This window comes from Formica exsecta, unplaced genomic scaffold (assembly GCF_003651465.1).
Source record: "Formica exsecta isolate Colony F162 unplaced genomic scaffold, ASM365146v1 scaffold196, whole genome shotgun sequence".
Taxonomy (NCBI): domain Eukaryota; kingdom Metazoa; phylum Arthropoda; class Insecta; order Hymenoptera; family Formicidae; genus Formica; species Formica exsecta.
The window spans coordinates 580513-588251 of NW_021849259.1; positions in this window are offsets into that span (position 1 = coordinate 580513).

Genomic DNA, 7739 nt, shown 5'->3' on the forward strand with positions numbered 1-7739 from the left:
AATTATATATAAAGTTTCCTTTTTGTTGTACGTTACACGAAAATTTATCGAAAAAACATGTATAATGGCAATATAATAGAAATATAAATTATTATATTTGTTAAATATTAGTTTCCATATTATTTATTTTAAAAACATTTATGAACTTAAGAGCTTGTTTTTGAACTAAAGAATCGTTGATAAATTCGGGAAATTATATTTCATTTTTTATAAATATCACAAATATCATTAATTCTTCTAGTATTTAATAGAAAAATGATTGAATAAGAATGTCAAGACTTTATGTTAAGCCAATAATTAAATATTAGCTTTTCGTTCACAAAATTTGACAACTGCCTTCGACATTGCAAACTTGCGAGTAAATTATCCCGAATTTCATGATTTTGATTTGATTAATATTTACGAATTTTGTATCGGAATTAAATATTCGTCAAATTAATTAAATAAACTACATCGCGAAAACACTACTGCGTTCTTTCCACGTTCTTGGACGCGATCGCTGTCTTAACTAAGAGGCCTTATCGCTGTCCCTTTCGTCAGGTAAACGTTAGTAATGTTGCGTGGTTCGTATCGGCGAGGAGTCGAAATAATCTTCATCGTGGAGAATTATTTCTTGTCGGTTCTTATAAGATCTATCCGCAATGTCTAGTTCGGTGTCCTGTTGAAAATTGACGGTTTTCGTTGCAGGATTGGAATTAAACCGAGGTTTTCCTGGCGATTTCTGAAAGCAATGGTTTTGGTAGTAACTCAACGACGACTGCCACATGACCTTTCTTATTTTTTCGAAGCCAAATCAGAAAATTAATTTAAATAGTATATTTGAAGGAAAGATATATTTTTTTTCCTCTTTATCAAAAATATTCTTCTATCATTATTAATATTATTAGTATTATTAGTATTATTATTGTTTTAATGCTAAAAAGACTTAATAGTAAATTAAACAACATGTGCAAATTAACATATCGTTTCAAAAAACTTTTATACTTTTTTTAAATATTATGTTACAAAATATTATGTATGAATACAACGTAAAATGTGCGTATACTTTAAAACTTCGAGACAAATCAAATGGGTACCCCGATATCAGTGAAATATCGTCAAATTAATGTATTTAAATGCTACAAAAAGAGATTAATTATAACTTAGAATTAATTGTGCTTGATATTATTTTGATTTATTTTATATATTGCAAAGTATTCAAATTAAATTTTTTTAATTTTGTTGTTATCGGGTTTGATTCGTCTCGAGCAGTTGGTACCCTAGAATTATTTGTACTCGCACATTTAATACAAGCTACGATAAAAATGCATGTATTTCATTATCCACAAATATAATCGTTCGTAACCACATTTCCATAAAAATCGTTATGTCCATTTATTTTTCAATAAAGTGATATATTTCTTAATAATGGAAGAACACATTTTTCTCGCGCGAATCTCAATCTCGTGAATTGAAGATAATGACAATGTTACCGAAATCATTGCTATTGGGAGTAGTTCGGAAGATCCGGAATTCGTTCCCTCCTACAGCGGGGCCCCTGATATTCAACGGATCACTTAACTTTTCTTTGTGGATTGATCTTACGGGGTCCGATGTAGAAGCAAGAAGTTGATCGTTCTCCATCTTTAGGATTGTTCTTGTCTTTGTCGGATATTAACCGGCGTGTTATCTGGCGGAGGGACCTTGATCTGGTCAAATTGTTGAGCCAGTTATCCTTCCCTGAATGTGGTGATAACGCAGTTTTTTTATAACGGTATCTTAAGATTTTATTCTGTTTAATCAATCCTCCGCGAAACGGTACATATATCTTATTTTCAATCGCAAAATTTTCATAAAATCACGCATTTGAAAATTAATCGAGCATTAGATTTTATATTCACAAATATCCTATTTTATAGACGCGATTAAAAAAACCGCTCCAAATGTCCATCAAAATATTTTTGTTTAAATATATAGTAATTATATTGTTTATCCGATTGTTCCGAAAATTACATGAACGTACATTGAAATCAAGTATTACGGCTATCGTCATTTTATTTATTCGTCGCGTTTTTCGCAAATTTTAAATCGCGGTTTATCTTGTGATTTAATCGTTGATTTACATCGAAGTTTTGTCTATCTTTTCTCGGATATTTTCTTTAAAAGTCTACGCAGAATGCGCCAGTAGTTTAAGTACTTTTTTCTACAATTGAAAAACAATCATTAATTTTATTAATGACTCTTTTGGTCATAATTATTTGCATTATATAATAAAACTTAATAAGCTTTATAATTACATGTTGATTATAAATATCTGTTGATCATTAATTATAAATATCGCATGAATCGTTGCTTATCAACTATATTTGATCTAAATTCTAGTGAATTCTGCATTATAAGAATATTTCGGACATTTTCGTGTAATAAATTATTTTGTATTACATTTTAAATTATACACTTTATATTAAACTCTGTATTATATTTTGTACGAAGGCATTTGCCGGGTGAGGAGGTTTGAGTACTCTAATGAACCTAAGAGCTATGCCGGCGGTAACATATAACGTTTTCGAGTAAAGCAAGTTTGATCATTCTGAGACCGATTAATAATGTCATATATTCCGTCTTGGTTATTAGGAGTACTTGAATTATTTGATTAATCAATAAAATAATGCGAATAAGCATTTGATCGATTAATCAGGGCAAAAAATCTTATGCTTTGAAGCCAAAATAGCGACAGAAACGGGAGATGTACTTTATATTAGTTATATCATTAATATATTATGTATTTATATTACTCAGATTCTCTTGAAATCTATTTTTGGTCAAACATATATTTATAGTAAATTGAGTTTAATTGCTCGCAAAGAGATCAAACTTGTTTTACTCGAAAACGCTAATAGTTACCGGTAGGGTCACTCATGCCGGACAGGTCGAAGGGGAAGAGTCAGACTAAAAGAGATACCGTAATTTTTATATATTTATTATATTAACATTTTTGAATAAAATGGAAGCAAAAAGGGCAGTAATTGAGAGAATAGAGAAAAATTGGCTTCAAATTTTTCCCCTCAGGACTTAAAAATATTTTGATACGTGATACGACATACGAATTGATTCCTGAGAAACAGAAGTTTATTTTATTATAATTTTCCTAGAGTTTCGTCCGTATTTTTTTATTTTTTAAAAAGTTTTAATCATTAGCAGCATTAATTAATTCTTTCACGTTTATATGATTGCCCGGTAATAAATATAAATGTCAGATTTTTGCAAGATGTCATACAAAAAATCGAGATGTCTCTTGCAATATTGGTTGAAGCGTAAAAATTAAGAATAAAAATTAAAAGTTTCTTTTATATCTTGTGGAGTGCTACCCAGAAAAAATCTACTCTTTCCAATATTAGAATATATCTTTATACAATATACGAAAGATTGTGATTTCCGAAACGCGATAGTCTATTCTATTATAATTATTATATTTTCTTATAGTTTTAATCTTGTTTTTTCGAATTTAAAGAAGTTTTAATCATTAACAACGTTAATTTTTTCACATACACACACATATTTATAAAATTATTTAGATATTAACTAGTTACTCGTTTTTTTCAAAATCAATTTAATTTAATATCAAATTAAAATTATACACACATACTTAATATTCGAATGCGCGGCTTAGTCATGACAGCTTTTTATTGATATGAAGTAATGCACAGCGCAGTGTCGAGATAATCAATCAGCATCGCGAAAAAGAAGCAACAATATTTGCGAATATTAATTTAACATGCCTTTTTTAAGAATGGATGGATTTATTATGCACGTTAATTTATAATAGATCTGTTTTAAAAATATATCTTTATATCGCAATTTCTTTAATAATATCTTCATAAAGATATTATTTTTTTTAATTACGCACATTTGTTTAGAATTGTCTTATGACTACAGTGAAATTTCGTTGTTAAAAGAAACTTTTATAATGTTTCAACACTTTTATATAAACATGTATTAAATTTTCACGACAATGTCTTTCTGGAATTAATCAGACTGGAGAAATGTAAAAACGTAAGGAAGAAGCGACAGAAGTATAATGAGGTTGTTTCTAAGAGAAATAAAATGTTACGTGGTACATCTAGAAATTTTTTATTTTATTATATTTTTTGTGACGAGTTTTTGCGGCATTTTCTCTCTCTTTTCGTGACGAGTATCTTTTTCCACATTTGCATCGAGACATCTGTTGTACTTTGTGATGTTTCCTACATTATCGCAGAAATATCTAATGCAATTGCGTGTACTAATATTTGCGCAATTGCAAGCGATGTTATTATATTTGTGCAGAGCTATTATATCGCGCTAAGATAAAAAATTATCTATCCTTTCATGTTTACATTTGCATTAGATATCAGCCACGAGATGAGAAATCGCCAAAAACGAATTAGATATGTTTGATAACGATGAGATGTTTTATAACATAGAAATCCAAGAAATGTTGCTATCTTGCAGGCGCAATAAAAAGCTAACGAATCATTTTTTTATTACGAACAAAGAATTAAAAAATAATAAAAATACTTATTTTTTATATCAAAATATGTCAGATTAAAATATAAAATAACTCAAAAAGTACTTAATGAAAAAATACTTTATTATAGTGTTTTGAAAAGCTCTCGAGATAAGCTACAAGAATATGCAATAAAAAAGGGGGGGGGTTCCATTTAAAAAAATAAAGATGACCTTGCTTTTTTTATGGAAAAGAAAATGTTTGGTCAATTTTTATTATCGCAATTTGTTGCCGGTTATAAACTGATAAATTTCTGTTTATGACTTTTTTATGTCAGATTATTGTAAGTGCCTTAAAAATCGTGGCGACCGTTACGAGGACCACCCTGTATATTATTCGAGACAGTTCAAGAAATTGTTATCTGTAAAGGATTGTTTTTATCTGTCTAATTTTATATCTTTCAGTAAGAAAATATAATTATCCTTTTGTAGCGTGGGTTATCTTAGATTTCTTGCACGGTTTGAAGCTGTTTGTCATTCTTATTTTGGCGATTTCTTATCTTAACTTACTGCAGGATTTTCTCGCAAATTATTACTATCACTTTGCGGATGATTATAGTGATTGATACTAATATTCTTCCAGACGAATCATGGTTCTTGCAGACTTCTTGCATTAAACATGATTTGTGGATTTTTAACATCATTTAGTTTCAGAAATCTCGACATTTTGTTTTTAATGATGATATTAAGTAAATTCGAAGAAGTATTTAAACTAGTGTTTAAATTATACATGTTAAGTACCTTTGCGTTTCTGTATTTCCGGCGAAATAAATTTTCATTCTAGTCTTATCACTCTTACATCTCTCGCTGTTATTTCGCTTGCCGTGGAATTCCTAATTTCCATAATTGATCTTGAAGAATTGTTAATGTAAAGAACGTCTCTTCTTCGCATGTTCATTACTTTAAAGAAATCTCATTGCCATGCTATGGTCTCTCGACTTGCAATTGGTGTCCTGAGTAAATCGAGTAAAAACAACAATTATAGCTAATAATTTCTTTCGCGTAATTGCGCAATTGCATAAATTTACAAGTTAGAAGAATTAATTATTTTTTATCTTTATATAAAAAGAGAATGCTAACATTCACTAAATTTTCGCGTATGCAATTTCGCTCGTGTCTTCAGGATTTTCGAGACCGAAATGTGTAGATGGGAGAACAAATTGAACTGTCGCAAGTAGGTAAAATCTTTTTAAAGTCTACACTGAGGGGACCGTTTCTTATAACTCTAGAGACTTACATGACAATCCAATTTGACAAACTCTCATGTTACATTTTGTGCAAACATCTGATAACATTCAGGATAAAATACACTTTAAGATATTTACTAGAATAAATATGCAAATTCTACAAATGTACATTTAAAAAATACCATTTTCTCATTTTTAAACATTTTTTAATTTTCATAGTATACACTTTAAGATTTCTATTAGAATAGATATGCAAATGTTTTATGAAAATGTAAAAAAAAATGTGATTTCTTAAATGTTTTCTAATTCTTTTAATGTATATTTTGAGATTTCTGCTAGAATAAATATGCAAATGTTTTACATTAAAATGCCGTTTTCTATTTTCAAACGTTAACATTTAATTCTTACATTTTCCAAGTTTTGAAGCAATTAAGTTAATTCGCAACGCGAGTTGTAAGTTTAAGTTCCAGTGGAACACAAGTACACAGAAATGCTATTGAAGTTTTACGAATATACGTAGTTTGTCAATAACTTTTATTGAAATTTTAGTTAAAAATCAGACGTAACTTCATTAAACATTTAGCGAACATTATAATGCTTTTTAGTCCATGTCCATACTATTCACCGTTATGTCATTTCTGAAACTTCGCCAACATCTGGCATATTCTACGCGAATTCTCGCGCGTGGAACGTTTATTTATGTCAGACGTAGTGGATGCTGCGAGTGTCACTGCAAAGAATAAAAGTCATCGTCTCGGTGCAATGTCACAAATCCTGTAGCTCATATAGAAAGATAGACTGCGTTTCTCGAAGACGACAGAAATTGATAGCAATCGCGTGCGCAACTTAACATTTCTGCTATTGCAGATAATTTATAGCTGAACAATTCCTTTTATGGCTCTTGCGAGAATACATTTTATAGCTTTGCATTTTCGAAAAATTATTGCTTCAAATAAAAAAATGAATTTTTTAACAAACTTCTTCGGTACAGTCTTTTTAGAAATATTTTTTACAGTACTCCTTGACAAAGTCTTTACAGTACTCCTTGACAAAGTCTTTACAGTACTTCACGAAATGAATTTGAAGAAGAAATTTTAAGAGAAAAACTTTATAAAAATTTTTTCTTGATCTTAAGTTTTAAATGAAAATATTACGAAATCATTAATTAATATTACGTGAGATAATATGAAATCATAAAATGTACGTCCTTTGTTATCCTATAAGAAACAATTTTTCTCAGATTTTAAAGCCGATTTCTTTTAAACTTCCATAAAATTTTAATTTAATTTTTTTCTTCTTCATGCCTATATAATTATTTCCTTATTAATTATTAAATTATTTATTATTTATATTTAATTAATTTAATTAATCCCACAAAAATTCTCTCATCGTACAAAACATTTTATGATCATCACGAAACATTAATAAAACTTTGAAACTGTGATAATATCTAAATAGTGGTCGCCAAATAGTGATCACAAAGTACTTTTCAAAATTGAGAATATGAACAAATAACATTTTATTCTGCGAGTTACTTTCCTGCTTCAAGAAAGCTTTTGATATCAGTGTTAAAAATGTCGACAGAGACTCTCTACGGGATTTAATAAAACGATTCTTATCTCATCTTTTAACATTTGCGGAAATGCTGACAAAAGTACATTATGCGGAAAAAGAATTGATCTGAAGAAAAATTCAGGATGAGATAACCACAAAATTATTCCTGATCAGGATCTTATTGTTTATTCATGTTCTCAAATTCTGTTATTATAATGACTTCGATACTTTTTTAGATTCGAAAAATATATAAGATTTATCTTAAGGTAAAATGCATTTTTACGGATTTCTTGATTAATTTTAAACCGAGATTTTTTTAACAAAAAATATTAAAGTATTGATTGGTTTTGAGTTATAAACGATGAAAAATGCAGTAATTGTTTTTAAATTGTCATATTGTCATTAAACAAAGCACAAATATCAATAAAACTTTTTTCATTACAATAATTCTCAAACGACCAGTATAGTTTCCTT